The sequence below is a fragment of the Marmota monax genome, unplaced genomic scaffold (assembly GCF_021218885.2).
Source record: "Marmota monax isolate L192 unplaced genomic scaffold, Marmota_monax_Labrador192_F-V1.1 WCK01_AAM20220418_F8-fsc00080, whole genome shotgun sequence".
In the NCBI taxonomy this organism is placed as follows: domain Eukaryota; kingdom Metazoa; phylum Chordata; class Mammalia; order Rodentia; family Sciuridae; genus Marmota; species Marmota monax.
In genome coordinates this window covers 3166103-3185114 of record NW_026694750.1, presented here as the reverse complement: position 1 = coordinate 3185114, position 19012 = coordinate 3166103, and the positions used below count along the sequence as shown (strand labels likewise).

The 19012-nt window shown below is 38.4% G+C and overlaps 1 protein-coding gene across 11 annotated transcripts in view; it reads right to left on the bottom strand.

Annotated features, from left to right (window-relative positions):
- The window catches only part of Rere (arginine-glutamic acid dipeptide repeats), a 396746-nt gene that overhangs the window by 240547 nt on the left and 137187 nt on the right, over nucleotides 1-19012 (bottom strand). The gene's annotated exons all lie outside the window — the stretch shown is intronic.

Below are 19012 nucleotides of genomic sequence, written 5' to 3'. Positions count from 1 at the left end.
CTGTGTTTTATTTAGCAGCCAACACAATGCTATGAGTGACTTTTCTTCTTAGGTGATTAACTCTTTCACCTAATCATCCATCAGCTGCCCATGGAATGCAAGCAGATCTGTACTACTTTAACTTCTAGAAACAGAATCTCAGGAAACCCTGCTCTTCCTACCCTTCTTGGAAGCCTGAAAGGAAACATACAGGCTGGAGGTGGAGCAAGATCCTGATGGAGCCTGAGATGACAAGGAAGGAAGCCACCCAATGGGATAACAAAAAGGTTGACTGTAGCTAAAGAACCAAGCCAAGAATCCACATCTCTTGATCCACAATTCTACATTTTTGGATGCTGTACTCAGATATCCTTACTTTTTTAAAAAATAGGGCAAAATATTTAAACTACATTCATGAATAACAACCAGAACACTAATTTGGAGAAAATACTCCATGCCTCCATAGTACTTGGGGTGCTCAGCAACACCCTACCACTGAGCTAATTTTAAATTTTAATTTAAGACAGCGGCCTCACTAAGTTTTACAGGCTGACCTTAAACTTTCCATCCTCCTGATTTAGCATCCCAAGTAGCTGAAAATACAAGTGTGTGTCACTGAGTCCCGGCTGGGTTTTTTTAAACAGGGAGAGCTAACATGCCAAGCATAGTGGCACATGTCTGTCATCCCAGTGACTCCAGAGGTTGAAAGAGGAGGATAGCAAGTTTGAGGCCAGCCTCAAGAACTTAGTAAAGCCCTATCTCAAAGTAAAAAATTAAAAGAGCTGGGGAGTCTAGCTCAGCAGTAAAGGACTCCTGGGTTCAAGGCCCAGTACCTACCCACCTAGCCCACACCACCACAAAAAAGAAAAAGCTAGGGACAGGTGGCCCTAGAAAGTATTCTTAAAAAACAACACATGGTACAACATCTGTAATCCCAATGACTTGGGAAGCTGAGATAGGACAATGGCAAGTTCAAGGCTGGCCTGGGCAATTTAATAAGATTCTACCTCAAAAAGTACTGGGGATGTGGCTCACTGGTAAAGTGCCCTGGGTTCAATCCTCAGTACCAACAGCTTCTAACTTAAAATGACTGGAATAGCTTGATGAAATAGCCTTATCCATTACTTTCAGCATAAATTAAAAATCAACCCCTAGAGGCAGATGAAAGCGAGTTCACAGCTTCCTCCCTAAAGAGACTTTACAGCTAAGCCAAGTTCTAGCCCAATTCCACACCAAGATTTTTCAAGTAGCAATAGGGGACCGTAGTTTCTCTTCCTGCAAATTGGCTGGCAGAGTGGCTGGCACAGGTTAATTGGCACTTGTCTCCCTCCATTTTTCCACTTCTGTATGGATCTGATTTTAGTACTTGACAGAAAACTCATGGATACTCCTTCCAGAAAAACACAGGGACTACTGATAACCACCTTTTCTGGACGTTACAACACTTCTAAGTTAAAGGTGACTATAGTCACAGCTGCTCAGGAGTTCACAGAAGGATTGCCTGGGCCTAGAAGTTCTAGGCCATCACGGGCAACAGAGTAAGACATTCTTTAAAAAAAAAAAAAAAGTTTGTAAATGCACAGAAATAATATGTTGAAATACTTATCACGTAAGAAATACAAATATGCAATATATGTACTTAATTGATTAATTAAATAACAAAATTTATAAGAGACTATTCCCTAATAACCTCCCTAGTTTCAAAACAATGAAGCATATGAACATTATTTTGAAGTGTTTTTCCTCTATATGATGTGACAGATGTGCAACTGATATTGGTGTCACAGATACCACCATTATCACTGTTACTGCCTGCCTTCATAATTACATGAAATGCTGAATGTCGCTTGAAATTTAATCAATTAATGAAAATACATTTTTTCCCCATTCAAGTAAACAGTTCCCTACATTCTTTCATAGTTTGTTTGGTTGGTCACATATTCCAGATTATGAACTCCCAGCATTAATGGTATGTAAAGCTGCAATAATGATTCAAATTTATAATTATTGGCATGGCAATAAAGTCAGGACACACTAAGAAGCACATTATAAAGCTGCAAAAAGCATAACTCCACGTATGTTCACTAAATAGCCATACAACAGAATGTGAACAGTGGGATTCGCTTCTCTGATTTTTAACTTTTACTTTCGCTTATCTAAATTTTTCAGTTTTCTTTCTTAAAAAAATGCATTACTTGTTCACTAAAAAGGAAAACTACAAGAAGGAAATGGAGGAGGCATATTTTTTAAAAAAAAGGTCTATTCCCAAATATTATAAATGTACCTCTAAGGGTGGCAGGGGGAGCAGTACATGAATTCAAGGGAGAGAACATAAAAATGAAGACCCTCTCATCATTACCAAATTACAAAACAATACTGAAAGAGGAACTGGAAATCCATATGTCCATGTATCAGACACCTTAACATTCACAGTCCCAACTGCTGGGAGATAACAAAAGTTAAATATGTGACAAAACTGATGATCTCTACAAATAACTAGCCTGGTACCAAACCTGACCTGAACATCAAGAGCAATTTTTTAAAAAGACTGTACTCCATATCACCAGTATCTGTTTTTTGGATAGTTGCTACAGACTTCAAAGAAATCATTCTAATTCGTAGTCCTGAAAAACACCAAAATTTTTCTTCCTTAAAATGATTTCCAGCTAATACAAAGAACAAACAGGAAATCAGGTCTCTATAGTCTCTCTTGAAAGGTGAGACATAAAATACCTCCTAAGGAAAAAATCATAATCCAAGTTCAAGTGTTGCTAGAATAATTCTCAAATGCAAACTTCAAAACCTTAAGTGCATTTTTACTCTATGGAATAGTTGATTATTAAACCACTATTTTTCAGTTAAACTATTACAGATGATATACAAATACAACACACCAAGTAAGACCTTTTTGTGACAATTCCCTTCCCTGCACCAAAGAAGAAAAATTACAATTTTACACAGTATTAACATTCTCACAACTGATCTGGCAACTGTACGATGCCTATGTTTTATAATACCAACACAAAGGGATGCCAGGTCAAGTAAAGTCTGAAAACTAAATATCATCTAATAACAACGATACCCTGCCTGAGAGCCAAGAGCTATGCACAGCTTTTACAAACAGAGCACAAATTAAAACGTTAATCTGAAAATTGAGAATGAAATGCATACTTAAATATTTAAAATCTATATTATAAACTCACTCCATTTACCCATAATAGCCATAATCAATACTTTCCCTTTTTTTTTTATTACTATCAATGCCTATTGATCAGTCTGAAATGAGACACTAACACTCCATCTGTCAAGCGCAGACATGGGCCTAGCACACAAAGAAAGCCTGAACAGTGCCTGCAGACTTCAAAGGGATTAAAAAAAAAAACAACCCACTATTTCTTAGCCTTTTACAGTACACTTTACACATTACATACAGTACACTATCACACTGGACATTACTGAAAAAGGCCTTGATAAGGCAGCTGACTGGGGAAACTTACAGATATATGGGGAAAATTTAATGTAGGGGCTGGATGAGTGCATTGTGGAATATCATTTACATGTAAAATGCACTATTGCAGTCTCTTGAGCACATTTTTAACAGTGAAATAATGAAAAAAGATTAATAGAGGCTGGGTAGTCAATACATACAGACTGATAAGTAGTCAATACATACAGACTGGTAAGTAGTTATTATATATGAATTTAATAGACAGTAAAGTAAATTTTAGAAGTGTGTTCATTTCTAGGCATTTAAACATTCACTTACAAGAATCAAAAAGTTAATATATCTTCTTCCATCTATTTTTTGACATTTAACATACCCATTACAAAATCCATACTAACACAAACATAGGTAACCAAAGAAATAAAAACACATGTATTTATTTTGTCTAGTATTTAGAGTTTTTTAATATCTCCAAAGCAAAATTCACGTGCATTAGCATCTAAGGTGCTAGGCTGAAATATTTCTTTAAGAGAATCACTCTTAGCCACACATCAGTTACATAATTGAACAAACTAATATACTGCTCCATTTTTAAATTCAGAGACAAATTTTGGAAAGTCTAATTTTCTTTTTTTTTTAATATTTTCTTAGTCGTAGATGAATACAGTATCTTTATTTTATGTACTTATTTTTTGTGTGTGGTGCCTATGAACGAACCCAGTGCCTCACACATGTGAGGCAAGTGCTCAACCACTGAGCCACAGCCCCGGCCCAGAAAGTCTAATTTTCTAAGCTGCTAGAGCTGTCTGGAATACACAGAAGACAATATCTGGAAACACGTCAAACACATGGGTCAATATCAAACACAAGCCAACCTCTGTCAAGAATAGTCAAATTCTTGCATTTCAATTTAAATTATGTTATCCAACTCAAATACCACCATGTCACTTCAAACCAAAATCAAAATTGTTTTCTTCTAAAACGAGCCTTTTTTTTTAAACAAAACTAATAGTGTATAACAGATTAAACAACTTTTTTAAGCAATTTCCTCAGCTATTACAAAGCAAGGCATCAATGTATAATTATAATAAAGGGAACATTTAACAATTAATTGAGCCAGCAAAAGCTAAACCCCCAGAGCTTAGGAGCTCAACGATTGCTCACTAAGCAAAAGGGCAGAGGATCTGAACATAACTGTAGGAAATCTCAGTCCAATTAGACTCTAGGTAAACATAAATCTTGTTCCACTGTGATTGGGACTCTGTTCGTCACAGTCCACTAGACTGAATCTCTAAGCTGGATACTAAAATCAAACAAAAGAACCGCCTACTCCCTCTGTGGTCTCTCCCCATTCTTGTGTATTAATCACAAGTTCCAAGCTAAACAGAGAAGGCTCCCAAAGGTTGTCAGATGGCTTTTACAACTGCCAGAAGACCCACAGAAGAATCACTGTGAGGCAGTACCTTCTCCGAAGATACACTCATGATTTGCCACAGTTGTAATACTTACAACATAATTCACTTTCTTTCATTAGTTTCTGTTCAGAGTCTAGGTAGAGGATATATATTTATACTCTATTGTAAGAAATACAAAAATAAACATACAGGATTTAAAAGAGGCATTTTTTGGAATGGCAATTGTTTCCCCGGGTTTCTTCTCTAGCCAGCTTCTTATGAAGAATTTATGCTGAATCAATCAGGGAAAATCCCAACTGCCATAAGAATAAGGCACCCATTCTATGCCTCGTAGAGCTTGAGAGGAAACAGAACAGGTTGTAACTTAATACCTAAATGAGCTTATCAACACAAACATGTAAAAAATATTTTTAAACAATTTACTATATAGAAGACAGGGTTCTGTATTTCTTGGAAAGAAAGAAAGAAAAGACAACAAAAGATGAATGGAAGGAAGGAAGGAAGGAAGGAAGTCAACACAATAATATTTACTGACAAATGAAAATTACATACAATTCAAATTTGGTGTCTATAAATAAAATTTTATTGGCACAAAGTAATGTCCATTCATTATTCTTGTTTTCTTGCCATAAGGGAAGAGCTGAGTAGCTGCACAAGAGACTACCTGCCCCCAACAGAAACGTGTGCTATTCTGGCAATGCTCACTAAACAACAAGCTCAATTGATAATGTAAAAATCTACACCATAGAAGACTAATGATGTAAAAGATGCATGCTCAGAAACCGTCTGTTAATAGATTGCTTATAAACTTCTCTACATGGAGAAGCTGGGATTGTAGCTCAGTGGAAGAGCCTAGCACATGTGAGGCCCTGAGTTGGATCCTCAGCACCACATAAAAATAAATAAAATAAAAGGCCTGTGTCCATCTACCAAAAGAAAAAAGAATCTCTCTTCATGTTAAAATTAGGCACACTGGCCTGAAGCATACAAAATAGACCTTTTAGCTAATGCCTTCACAAGGATAACAGAGTACCTGCAATATCATGTCTCCAAGGTTCTTGTCACATTCGTCATTTTGGCTGAAAACTCAATACATTTTATGAGATCAGTGATGACAAATATTTCCAGAACTGCACATTTTAAAAAAAAATACTGTCAATAAAAGTACTTTTTCCAAATGGAACTATATTCACCCTGGAAATGCCATATTCTTCTTCCAGAAGAACCCTATGACATCACCAGTGAGACAAGACTGAGAACTAGCAAGCAATCCACTGAAGATCATTACAAATATCCACAAGGATTAGACAGTTCTAAGAAAATGGAAGAATGCCGGCCATTCTGACAGGTTCAAAGATCTCTTTTTTTAAGAGGAAACAAACATCTTATGATTCCATCATGCTCAAAAGTCTTTAGAATCAACCATGAGTATCACAAAATAAATAAATAATTTAAACCAGGGCATTGACCCCTAAGAGAGTTTCAGGCTTTTGGAGTCAAAGAATCAGATAATGTGAGGTGAGAGGTCATGTGGAGTTTTGATAATGAAGACCCTGCAACTGTGAACATCTTTCTTTAGGAGGTACATATCTTTTAAATCTAAAAGAATTAAAAATTAAGTAACTCATTGGGCGAGGCTGAGGCAGGAGGATGGTGAGTTTAAAGCCAGCCTCAGCAAAATCAAGGCGCTAAGCAACTCAATGAGACCCGGGTTTCTTAAAATAAATAAATAAATAAGTACAAAATAGGGGTGAGGATGAGGTTCAGTGGTCGAGTGCCCCAGAGTTCAATGCCCAATACCAAAAAATTAAATAAAATTAAAAATCAAGTAATTCTAATCAACTGGGATGGTAACTAGCTACCTTAAATTGATATGCATTTTCTATCCCTGTGAAGATTTAGAAAAGAAGTCAGGTACAGTGGTACATACCTATAGTCCCAGCTGCTGGGGAGGCTAAGGCAGGAAGATCACCATTCATCCTTAGCCTGGACAACACAGCAAGACCTTGTATCTTACAGGAAAAACAAGGGGGCTGGGAGTATAGCTCAGTGTTATAGTACTTGCCTAATAAGGCCCTAAATTCAACCCCTAGCAGCAGGGGGTAATTTTTTTTTTTTTTTAAGTTTCACATGATTAACAGTGGGGCTGGGGTTGTGGTTTAGTGGTAGAGCACTTGCCTAGTATGTGTGAGGTACTGGGTTCGATTTTCAGCACCACATAAAAATAAATAAATAAAGGTTCATCCACAACTAAAAAAATATATATTAAAAAAAAAAAGATTTAATAGAATTGAAAGTATCTTAGAAACATTTCCAGGTTATAAAGAAATCGGGCTGGGCACTGTAGCGCATGCCTGTAATCCCAGCAGCTCAGGAGGCTGAGGCAGGAGGATGGCAATTTCAAAGCCAGCCTCAGCAACATAGCAAGGCCCTAGGCAACTTAGTGAGTCCCTGTCTCTAAGAGCAAGGGATGTGGCCCAGAGGTTAAATGCCCCTGGGGAGAAAAAGAGGGAGAGAGGGAGGGGGAGATAGATAATGGGAGGAAGTGACCTGTAGAAAGAAAGGAAGGGAGAGGAGAGGAGAGGAGGGGAGGGGAGAGGAGAGGAGGGGAGGGGAGGGGGAGGGGGAGGGGGAGGGGAGAGGAGGGGAGGGGGAGGGAAGAAGGAGAGGGAGGGGGAAGGGGGGGGAGGGAGGGAGGGAGGAAGGGAGGGAGGGAGGAGGGAGGGAGGGAGGGAGGGAGGGAGGGAGGGGGGAGGGAGGGGGGGAGGGGGGGAGGGGGGCGGGGGGGGGGGAGGGAGGGAGGGAGGAGGGAGGGAGGGAGGAGGGAGGGAGGGAGGAACCGGGCTTGGTGTAGTGGTGTAATCCTAGTCTCAGCAATTTGGGAGGCTAAGGCAGGAGGATCAATTCAAGGTAAGATAGAAGAAACAAAAAACAGAAAGGAGACTGGAGGAAAGAATCAAAATAACAGGATTTTAATTCAGAAGTTCCACATATATTTCCAGGCCTATCACTCCCTAATCTCTTCATTCCAGGCCTAAATCCTTGAGAAATCTGTAGACCTATCTGTGCACTAAACCCCTCAATAATTAGATTGTTCGGTTATCTTGAAGAACCTATAAATCAGGAGACTTTCCAGCACTATCCACTGATCATATAACAAAGACCATGTCAGTCTACGGATCCTGAACCTGACCAGCCCAATAGAAACCGTTTTGAGATCACCAAACTGATATCATTCCTACATAGCTGTCCATACTAAACCCCCAAAACAGCATCTCTTACTCACCAGATGGCCACATTTTCTCTTGAATGTACATCTACTTTCCTAAATAAACCTCTGTCTATGCTTCTGGCTGGTGCTGATTTTTTTTTTTTTTTCCTTCACATATTCTAAGCACCCACTGGTCCTAAGTCAAGTTCTCCTTCTCTTTGGGAACTCTTCAGGACACCTGGCCTCTGTAATAACTTGAGCCCAGGACTTGGAGACCAAATCCATTATTTTTGAATGGGGGTCTGGGTAACAAAGCAAGATGCCCATTCAAAAATAAACAAAAAAGAAATCAGGATATATATGATGTTTCTGTTGTTTATAAATTAAAATAATTTGGCTTGTAGAAAACCTCCATTACAGCCCTTGAAAGTTCTTTCACCCGTTTAACTGATGAAAGACAAACGCACAGCAGTTATACTGTACTGCCTCTCTGTATGTAACTGACTCAAATTTGTGGTCAAGGTTGGAACTTAGGTAAGTTTAGGCACAGCACTAAAATATCTTAAGAGAATTTTTTAGGTTCACTCATTTACAGGTTCAATTAATTTATAACAAGAGTTAAGTTTTGGGGAAGGTTTGTATTAATAGACTTTTAAAAATTAAAAAAAAAACAAATTATTAAAAGGAAACAATAAACAAGAAAATTTAGAATATATATTTTAAAATAAGTGAAAATTAAATTAAAAAACAAATATTATGTTTATAAAGATAAATACAGAACCATATGACCTAGTAAACACCACTACTGGCTACACATCCAAAGGCAATAAAATCAGTATGTTGAAGAGACCATCCGCAGTCCCATGTTATTACACCATTATTCACGAGAGCCAAGATATAGAATCAACCTAAGTGTTCATCAACAGATGAATGTGGTTTGTGTGTGTGTGTGTGTATGTATAAATAACACTATACTATTCATCTATTAAACAGAAGGAAATCCTGTCATTGCAATACCATGATGAACCTGGAGAATATTTCTCGGTGAACTAAACTGGGCACAGAAAGACATATACTGCATGATGATCTCACTCATATGTGAAATCTAAAAATACTGATCTAATGTAAGTAGAAAGGCCTAGTAGTAGTGACCAGGGACAGAGGTAGTTATGGGTGAGTAGTCCCTGACTAAGAGATGCTGGTCAAGGAACACAAAATGTCATCAAGCACAATGGTGCATGCCTGTAATCCCAGCTGGGGATGTAGCTGAATGGTAGTGCACTCCTGGGTTCAACCCCCAGTACTGCAAATAAATAGGTTTATATAAACTACAGGGTGAAGGGCAGACTACTAAAAAGCTATGCAACTCTGAAATCAAATGGCCATTATTGTTGTTGTTGGTTGTTTGTTTTAAATCAGTAAATACGCTTACCTTTGGGGCAGGTACCCAAGAATGGTTGAAGGCTGCCTAGGGATGATAAAACTAACAGATGCTGGCTTGAAGGCACCAAAACAATGCAGATAAAAAGTGGGGTTTGGGGGCTGGGGTTGAGTGTAGAGTAGAGTGTTCACCTACCACATGCGAGGTCCTGGGTTCAATCCTCAGCACCACATATAAAAAAATAAATAAAATAAAGATGATATTGTGTCCAACTACAACTAAAAAATAAATATTTAAAAAAAGTGGGGTTTTGTGGAGGTAAACACAGCAGTTTAGAGTGCACCTCTCTAGGGAGGGAACTAAGGAGTAGGCGCTCATTTTTCATGTAATTTTAAATAGAAATGAAAGGGTTCTTGCCTGTGCCATGGTCAGACTGAAATTTTAAATTCTTTCTTCCTTTCCTGATAAAACAAAATCCCACATTATGCCATGTTATTTTGTTTTTTCTTTTTTTTTCTTTATGCCATGTTATTATATATCATAATTTTACCTCCTCTACCCACACTCCTCTTGACCAAGAAAGCTACATATGAATCAACACAAACTGCACTGCACGTCTCGATGTCAGTCCTCGATTTACCTATCTCACACACATAGCAAAACAAACTATTTCTAAACATCTGTATGTGATAACAAGTTCTCACACTGGGCTTTAGTGCAGTGTTCTGATCAAGCGAATGCAACGGAGACCATGTGTCCATTTGCAAACTGAACTGTTCCCTAATTTTGTTGTGGGGAACTACCTGAGCTCCATCATGTACAGGTTTATAGGAAACAAACTGGGGTGATACAGACATGGAATTCAAGCTGAACCAATTGAAATTACTCTTCTGGGACTGTGTTCACCTACTACATGTGAGGTCCTGGGTTCAATCCAGTTGACTGACAGCAAGGGCAGGGAAAAACTGAAGGGCACCTATTCCACAGGAGCATCCAGGTACAGTAGTCAGTAGTTCCCACTAACCACAGCACTTTTTATATTTGAGAAAGGGTCTCGATAAATTGCTTATGGCCTCACTAAATTGCTCAGGCTGACCTTGAACTTGTGATCTTCCTGCCAAATGGATGGGAATACACGCAGGTTCCACCATGCCCAGCACTATCCCCCTTTTTCATATACGTATTTTGTATTTATGCAAATGTACAGTCACTCTTGGTTTTAACCATTTCTCACAGGTCTGTGCCATTTTACACACTAGCCATATAACCCTGGCCTCTGAGCCTTTGTTTCATCTATATATTAGGGAAAGAAACCCTATGGCTTACAGGGATATTTTAACAACTAGAAACAATATGTGAAAAGCAAGTCCAGCACTAGAAAAAATGGTGATGAGTACTATCCATGGTTGATACTCCCTCATGACTTTCTACTTAGACCCAATAAGCTCACAGTTCTCTTTGCAAACAAGCACAACAATTAATTAATCAATCAATTAATTAATTTGCAGTGCTAGGGACTGAACCCAGGGGACAAATACTCTATCACTTTTTAAAATTCATTTTAAGACAGGATCTCACTATTTCTGAGGATGGCCTTGAATTTGCAATCCTCCTGCCTCAGCTTCCCCAAGTCACTGGGATTACAGGTATGTGCCACCACACACTTGTCACTTTAGTAGAAGATCCAAATCGTTTCCAATTAACTAAGTTGAAATTTAATTCCTCTGCTCCTCCTGTTGAACTGTAATGCATTATACATTTCATATCAAACTCTCAGGCCAGGAAATCACATTTTCTTTTTCCCTTTAAAAAAGTTTTTGGCTATGTAGAATGACACATGCCAGTAATCCCAGTGAGGAGGAAGATCGAAAGTTCAGACCAACCTCAGCAACTTAGTGAGACCCTGTCTCAAAATAAAAAATTTTTAAAAAGCTGGGGTTGTAGCTCAGTGTTAAAGTGATAGACATACAAATGGATGTTTTTAGTCTTTATTTTGTTTTGCTTCTTGATCTTCCTTAAATTCCAGCTGTGTAAGTAACAGCATGCTAGGATACTCTTCTTTCAGCTCTCAAGGCTATGGACTCATTTGTGTGTGTGTGTGTGTGTGTGTATGAACTTGAAAAATAATGGGAAGCACTGGCTAAGATCAGTAACTCTCAAACCTTAAAGTGTATTTAAATATATTTATCAAATAAAACACAGATTCCGATTCAGCAACCTGAGGTTGAGGTTCTGCCTTTCTAACCCAGTCCCAAGGGATGTCAATCTGTAGCCAATTACTGCAGCAGCAAGCAACTAAAGTATAGGTCACTAGACTTACTGATCCTTTCCTAACAAAATTTAAAAAGACAAAGTTAGTCTCAAATTTTCTATCACTTCTCTTTTTTAAATTAGCATAACTTCAGAAGAGCAGTTTCTCTTGTTTCTTCTAACTCTCATAGACAAAGTAATCATTTTATATGCTAAAGCATTTTCTTATTTACATATGTAGGATGTGATTCCTAATAACATTAAAAGGGAATTTTCCCTGAGTTCAGAAAGAACATAAAATATCAACAGAAATTAAAAACTGGCACAATATGATGTACTAAAAAATAAATACAATTTCTAAGGGAACATAAATAAGAGATAATGCAGTCACTTGGCCCTGGGTAACTCAAGCCTCAGTCCACCCAGCAACAAAGGTCTGCCTGCCTATTATACATTGAATTCATATAACAATATCCTGATCCCCATTACCTCAGAAAGCATCTCGGAATATTGGTAAAATAGAGTAGTTGCACATTTAATAAAGTCATAATTATGCTACAGATGTAATGAGTTAAATGAAGTAGAGTAGACCCTAATCCAATACTGCTAGTATCCTTATACACAGGAAAAATTTTGAAAAGACAAAAGAGATATGTATATAAGGAGAATGCTAAGTGAAGACTAAAATCATGCCACCACAAACTATAAGCCAAGTGAGGGTCCCTAACAGCTTCTTCCCCAGCTCCTTCAGAGGGAATATGACCCTGCCAGTCTCTAGGCTCCAGAACTACAAACTAACATATTCCTGTTCCCCACACCAGTGTTTTGTTATAGCAGCCCTGTCAAACTATCACCACCTCCCAAATAAAAGACCTGCAGATGACTGTGGAAATGAATGACAGCTCACAGAAGGTTTGGTGCGCTGGACTGAGACCATGGGCTTTCTCCTGCTGGCAATTCACAGGAAGGCTTTGCCAGGTTGACATTAGGTCTCTCAAGTAATAACAAATTATAAGCAGGAATTCAGTTTCCTTTATGGCAAAATTCAGGTTCCAATCATCACAAAACTTTTACTGTACCCCAAAATAAGAGTGTCTCAAGGAGATATGCATGTCATATCCACCTAAATTCCTTGTAAATATTAGTAAGTCCTGGAAAACCAAAATGCCAGGGTTTTGTTTAACTTTATCTGGAGGAAGAAGTGTTTGAGTGATTTCTTTAAGACAAGCTTTCAATGCCTCAGAGAATGAAGACTAAAACTAAATGCAGCCTCTAAATCACAGAATAGCGCATCAGTGGAAAAAAAAAAAAAATCAGTAGCTAAATGTGAGGTTGCACCATTTGGTAAAGGCCAGGACTCCCTTCCCTCTTAAAATAGGAACTTTAAAGACTGAAAGGGAAATTATCCATTCAGAAAAGTTCCATGTTTAACTTTTCTTTTCTAGTAAACTTTTCACTGAAGTACAACACGTACAGAGGAAAGTGCAAAGCATGGTAAATGTTCACACAGTGAACAAATCCATGTGAACAGCATCACCACAGCCTGCTTTCCCACACTACACTCAGACATCTGGCCCACAGTCCAGCCTCTCCTGACTGTCAAACACCCAAGATTAGCCATGCCTGTTCTTAAACGCTATGTAAAAGGAATCATATACTATTAGACTCTTTTGCAACCACTCATCAATTTGATGTCTACTTTTAATAATTTTTAAAAATATGTATATTCCATTTTAATTCGAATTAGACTCACAGGTCTCATTTTGCCTAATTTGGATTTTTCCCAGCTTAAATTCAACATGAATCAAAAGAAATTAACCCTTTAGTATTCAATGTATAATCACTTCTACTTTCCAGGTCATTATCCAGTTCAAGTCCCACTTCCTAAAAACGGAAAATTTTGCACATAAAAAGGGGCAATGCCAGGGAAGTGAACAGGAGAGTCAGGTGTACTGGGGGGAGCTCCAAAGAAAGCCAAGAGGTATGGGAATTGCTTTAATAGCATTGATCCTGGGGAATGTGCCCAAGTGCAACACAAAAGCCAGTGGGAAGCCAGTGCAAAATCCTGGTTTATTATCTCCTCAGAGCAGTTTGGAAACAAAGCTGTTGGTAAGCAAATTTTTGTTTGTGTTGCCTGCAAGGGCGGGGGGGGGGGGGGGTGTTGCTTAAGGAGAAAAAAGGAAGTACAGAGACACCTGCTAAATTCTGAGAGTCTTGCATTGGCCAGTTAACTCAGGGTTTGCCTTCAGAAATCCTGGATCCTATTGTTTTCAAATTCCTGGTTTTTCCAGAAGTCACAGCCAATTTAATTTTCCTCAAAGGCACATGGACTGGTCTCTTCAAGTGGCCCTTGGGCTGGAATTCCCCACAGGGCCCATGAACCCATTCCTAAAATCTATGGTAAAACCTACACTTGTGCAAGGGTAGGAAGAGGTAAGAAAAAGGACCTGAGCATCTGTGACAACCTAGTTCAGGTGGCACTAGAAACCTTCCTCCTATCAGGGGCTCATGATTGAGTTATTCCTAGCCACAAGATCTCCCAATCTGAAATTGGTAGAGCTGGTATTGGGGCCCACACTGTGGCCCCAAGGGCAGAATGCCATTCACATTCTGGTATTTGTTTTGCAATCCTAGAACTTCTGTTTGTTGGTCTGCTATTGTGATACCTACCTTCCTGTGTTTCAATTTGTATTTTGATTTATTACAAAGATTAAATATCTTTCATTGATTGGTTATTTGTATTTTGTATGAATGGCTCTTTGCCTGTTCTTCTAGTGAGGTGTTACGAGGAGCAGGCCGTGCCCTGCTCTGAGTTACCCCATGTTGTTGAGAATAGTAGTTTGACATGAGCTACTGTATTTTGAATTCAAGTGAGAAGGCAGAGTGATGTGATAACTGGACAATAGACAACCACTAGACATTGGACACATAGAACTTACTGAACAACACCCAGATGCACAGCACAATCATAAATTATAAACTGATACAGTAATAGTGCTAACAAAAAATTACCCCCTGTGAGCTTAATAAATTAAGTCAGAAGCACACAGATGCCTGGGCATATCAAACACAATATCAGAGAAACCACATCTGACTCTGAGCTCATCAAACACATCAGACCACTGAATGATGCAACTCTCTTCTGAAACACATAAAAGGAAGGACACGTACGATATCGGTATAGCAACACACTGACCCTGTCACCTGGTCACTTATCAGAACCTTTGCCCAGGACCATTGCCACAGCAACTCCAACTCTGTATTGGGCTTCAGTTCAATGAGATTTCTCCTGTGACAAATGGACCATTTTGAATTGACACTTGCAGCTGGCACTGTGAAACCACCTGTCCTTAGGACACTCCCTCTACTCTGCCATGTGAACTGGTGGGCTAAAACCCTTATGTGACCACCTGCAGTGACTCTTTGCAGTTGTACCTGCTCCTTGCCTTTGTTTCAAGGGTCTGTGCATGACCCTGAAACCCTGTGGCCATCTTAGCCTTTCTGTAACTTACATATATATAATTGTGTGAAACAAGATGTGTGACTTGATTGTTATAGATATTAGTAATTAAAATTGAAACAGAGTAAAATAACTGTGATTGCCTCAGTGATAACACCTATGAATATTTTCAGTGAATTAAAGTTGATAAAAAAGGAGGCAATGTTCTAGACCAAATTAAAGTTCCATAACCACAAACTTCAGTTCTTTGTTTCTTATATATAAAACTTATCTTCATAAAAAATTAAATTTCACACTTTGTTCATGAAAGGGCAGAATTTTCTAATAGTTACAGCCATGGTATTCTATGTCTTTCCTTCTAGCACTTATACCAGTAATCATTTTCCATTTATTTCTATTATTTTAGAATTGATATCTGTAGATGCATATAAATGATAAAAACTTGAAAAACTCAAATTTGGGGCTGGATGCCATGGTACACATCTGTAATCTCAACTACTCAGGAGGCTAAATTAGGATTACGAATTCCAGGCCGGTCTGAGCAACACAGTGAGACCCTGTCTCAAGATTTAAAAATTACAAGGGCTGAGTTGGGGGAACATATAGTTCAGTGGTAAAGTGCCCCTGGGTTTAATCCCCAGTACCTGTACTCCCTCCACCCCCGCCCCCCCCCAAAAAAAAAACTTTAATTTTGACTTTTTTCCTTTCCCTCTCTTGTATGCACTGCAGATTTCTGTCATCCAAGGACTATATCTAAAGTAACAGCAGTCACAAAATTATAAGCTGATATGACAGAATACAAGCAAGCGAGAACCAGCTTAACAGGATGCATGTTTCAAAGAACATCTTCCTTTTTTTTTTTTTTTTTTTAAAGTCACTTATATTACAATTAACTGGTACTGCAAGAACTTGGTTCCTTATCCAAATAACAGACAACACACATATGCCAAAATTTTTAGTGCCCCCCCAATAAGAATTTAACTTTCTGACCACTTCTACTTGGATCAGGAATAGATGAATGAAACTCCCTAGTATTTACTGAAAGTAGCAGAAAGAAATTAATATGCCCACCTACAGCAAACCAGAAATCGATATCCCATGCTCAGGAAGCCCAGAAGGGAAATCTGGCTGCACACAGCTGAGTAATAAATTAATCCATTACTGTGACAGTCTTCTGAACAGTAGAGTTACAGATGAAAAATGACCAGAAGTAAGATCACAAGAGTGGTACATAGCCACACAATGTTTTGGGCTTTTTGATATTGTTGTTGGTGGTGGTGGTATTGGTTTTTGTTGTTTTTTGTTTTGTTTGTTTGTTTTTGTTTTGTTTTACATTTACTTTTTAGTTGTAGTTGGACACGATACCTTTATTTATTTATTTTTAAGTGGTGCTGAGGATCGAACCCAGGGCCTCACACGAGCTAGGAGAGCACTCTACCACTAAATCACAACACCAGCCCGGTGGTGGTGTTTTTTAGTGAGTCTGTTAAATCATTCACTGGGAAATAAATGATTCAAGACAGGATTTCAGGGCTAACATCAGTAATAGTAAGTTTTTTAAAAAATGTTTTTAGAAATTATGTATTCCACAAGTATTATGCAATACCCATTATGTATAAACTTCTGTCAAAGATGCCTGAAATTCTATGATAAGCAAAAACAGATTTGCCATTCTGGAGGAAGGAGGCAGATATTAATTCTAAAATAATGAAAATAAATCAAAAATTATTACTGCTTTAAGTGCTAGAAGGAAAGATATAGAATGCCACAGCAGTATCTATTAGGAAATTCCATTAGTCCCTGAACTACAAAGTAGAGCAAACTGTGTACATAGCATTTACAATGTATTATGTAAGTAATCTAGAGCAGTGCATAATCAGGAGCATGTGCATAGGTTACGTGCACATACACCATGTTATATAGGGCCTGAGCATCTGCAGACTTTGGTACCCAAAGGGGACTGAAACCAGTCCCCCATGTATATTGAGAGATGCCTGACTGTACACATTACTTCCCAAAGCACTTTATTAAAAATCATTTGATATAACTAAAAAGAACCAATTAAAAGTTGTTTGGGTTGTGAGGTTTTTTTGTTTGTTTGTTTGTTTGTCTGTTTTTTTAATTTTCAAAAAAGAACCATTTGAGGGCTGAGATTGTGGCTCAGTGGCAGAGCGTTTTCCTCACATGTATGAGGCACTGGATTCACTCCTCAGCTAAATAAATAGATAGATAGAGAATGAATAAAAGTATTGTAAACCGCTTGACAAATGCTCCTTTAGCAATGTACTTCCACATATTCTTGGAAAAGTCAAGAAAGGAAGACTTCCTGTCATTGTGTAACATGTGCAAGAAGAATGTACAACATTTCCCAAACTCGTTTTCTCAAAACTAGTTTCTCTTAGGGAGAAATCCACAGAAACAGGGTGCCATGATCCCATAAATGGGGAAAACAGCAGGTGATTTTCATATTAAGATGTTTCCTTAACTGCAGGGCTTCTCGAGTCACTGATTATACAACTCATGAGGGGACAGTTTGGGGAGCATTTCCTGCACATATCTGACTACTAACATGTTGGTGAATGGTCTACACTACACAAAACTAATGTCCCAGGAATGGGGATATAGCTCAGTTGGTAGAGTGCTTACCTTGCACGCACAAGGCCCTAGGTTCAATCTTCAGCTCTACCCCCCCCCCCAAAAAAAAAAAAAAAGGAACATCCCATCTTATACAAGGTGAGAAAGGCTGGCATTGACACTAAATGCAGCAACTGGTATTTGGACAAGGAAGGACCACATATTAAACGTGTTAACATGTTATATCAAGAGAAAAGGAGCTGGGTGTGGTGGCACATGCCTGTTATCCCAGAGACTCAGGAGGCAAAGGCAGTACTGCAAGTTAAAGGCCAGCCTCAGTAACTTACTGAGGTCCAAAGCAACTTAGCAAGAGCCTGTCTCAAAATAAAAAGGGTCGAAATGATGCTCAGTGGCAACAGCTTCCCTGGGTTAAATCCCCACTCCTCAGGGCAGGGGGTGGGGGGTGGGGGCTGGCAATTACTTCCCTTATTTTTATCACAATGTAATAATTATCTGAATGAGTTTAAACACATTCTGTTCCTTTCTCAGGATTTAGAAGTAAACAGGCCCTTAGTGAACAATGTTGGAAGCATTCTTACTGTCCAATATCTAAATACAGATAGTACAACCTACATGAGATTAAATCTCCATAGCAAAACTCCAACTTCTTTAAAACCTTCACCTTTGTTTCTGTTCTTGTTTCTCTGTGTTTATTTGCAGTGCTGGGGATCCATCTCAGGTCCTCATGCATGCTAGGCAAGTGTTCTATCACTGAGTACCAGTGATAGCGTATTCTACCACTAAACCTCCAACTTTGAAAATTCGATGTCACATACATATCTTCTTTGTTGATCTTCAACCAAGAAATCGTAGCTGTGAATACAGGTTTGTCTGTGTAAATTCTGATACTGATTATCTTTTGAAAATCAAAACTAATTCCAATAGTACCAAAATATAGTTTGGAACTTTTTGTGAAGTTCAGACAGCTACAGCACCCATTAAAATGACTGTGGCAGGTTAATGACATAACACAGTTAAGTCCTTCAATCCCTGTCTTTGAAAAACATTAGACTGAGTGACCTATTAATTAAATCTATGCAACTGTTGTCACTACTCAGCAGTGTAAGTAATTCAAACAAAATGACTTTCACTGTTTTTATGGCTCCTATATGAAAAATGTCTTCACTGGTGTCCAACACATTCTGAAACACTCACTTCCAAGCATCTCATTTAAAAGCTGGGTTCTGCCTCCTTGAGCAAAGCCATAAGCTTCAAAACTCTCAAAACCCTTCAAAAA